Raw genomic sequence first — 1,312 nt, 5'->3', positions numbered from 1 at the left:
TTGTCTTTTTCTGGATTATTTTATTAGAGATGCATTTAATTCTTTACAATCATTATCACAGAATGGCGATTAAAGGATCATTTATTTGTGACCACCACGGGGTGCTCCATGTCCATGTCCCTTTTCCTTCCCAGGTTCCTTTGCGTGTTCCTTTCCAGGTTCCTTTCCTTGTGGCTTTCCATGTTCTTTTTTCCCCTGTAAACAACCACAACCACAATGATTGATGCATTTTCTTAAAATACAGACAGAGAAACGCCTGTATAGTTTTAATTATTTTTAATTAAGCACTCTTCAGGAAGATGAAAGATGACTTACTCCATCTGACCCAGATGTTGAGTGTCCTTCCGCCGCCTCTGGCTTCTTTGCCTTAATGTCCTGAGAGGGAAACCGCATCATGAGTACACATGTTTTCATGCTGTTAGTCACAGGTCTAAAGGAACTATAATGAAACAAACTGACTCACCTTTTTGCCGGCTGTGATGGAGAGAACAAAAATAAAGTCAGAAATTAAGTAACTAAAAACCAAATGTGTCAAAAGAGGTTGCACGGGACAGTTTGAAATGGCAAAATGGAAATAATCCATTAAAACATTTAAAGCGTTTATGATAAGATTTTACCTACTGCTCTCAAATGTGAAATAAATGACCAAGTGCAATATGCATTAAAATGTGTGCATACAAATAGAATAAAGTACAATTAGTATTTTAACTTCACCAATGCACTAAAGCACAGCATTCTCAACCTACGATAATAATTAGATATTGTTCAAAGTTCTGCGCAGAAAACTATTCTAAAGCATTCTTAACAAATAATCAAAGAGACTTACGTTCACTCATTTTGTCTTGTTGACAAGGGCAGTACAAAGTATTTTCCTGGGCAAACAAATAAAAGGAAGAATCTTAAAAATCTGAATCATTACATTTCTAGCAGTCATTACAAATAATCAGCAGTAACCATTACATACCTGGTGCAAAAATCCAGAATTGTGTCTAATGTGTGTGTTCAGTCTGTATTTATAAGGGGCTGTACGACATTATGTGGGTGTGTTATTGTTGCACACAAGTTGTGAAATGTGACTGATAGATGTAGGACAGGTGTGATTGTGGGTGTGGCCAGTCAGTGTTTTTCCATGTGAGAGCAACTGACTGTTCCACCTCTAAACATTAATATAAGGACATTCACAGACACTTGAGAGCAGGGGCGTAACCAGAGGGGTGACTATGATGACAACTGGCCCACCCTTAACTTGACGCTGTATCTGCAAACCTTTTCTCTGAAAAATCACCTTCAGGCACAGCCATTTCCTTGTTTG

The 1,312-nt window shown here is 37.8% G+C and overlaps 1 long non-coding RNA gene across 1 annotated transcript; it reads right to left on the bottom strand.

Moving 5' to 3' along the window:
* LOC119910585 lies at positions 1 to 1,033 on the bottom strand. The gene is made up of 5 exons (XR_005445649.1): positions 965 to 1,033; positions 827 to 872; positions 464 to 474; positions 316 to 375; positions 1 to 195 (listed from the first exon to the last, which is right to left on the bottom strand). It is a non-coding gene; the product is annotated as an uncharacterized LOC119910585 (long non-coding RNA).
* Between the last annotated feature and the right edge of the window lie 279 nt (positions 1,034 to 1,312).

This window comes from Micropterus salmoides, unplaced genomic scaffold, assembly GCF_014851395.1.
Source record: "Micropterus salmoides isolate LMB-PRFRI ecotype aquatic unplaced genomic scaffold, ASM1485139v1 Ms_hic_scaffold_19, whole genome shotgun sequence".
In the NCBI taxonomy this organism is placed as follows: Eukaryota; Metazoa; Chordata; class Actinopteri; order Centrarchiformes; family Centrarchidae; genus Micropterus; species Micropterus salmoides.
Note: the sequence above shows the minus strand (reverse complement) of the source record. Positions and strands in the feature narration are given on the sequence as shown.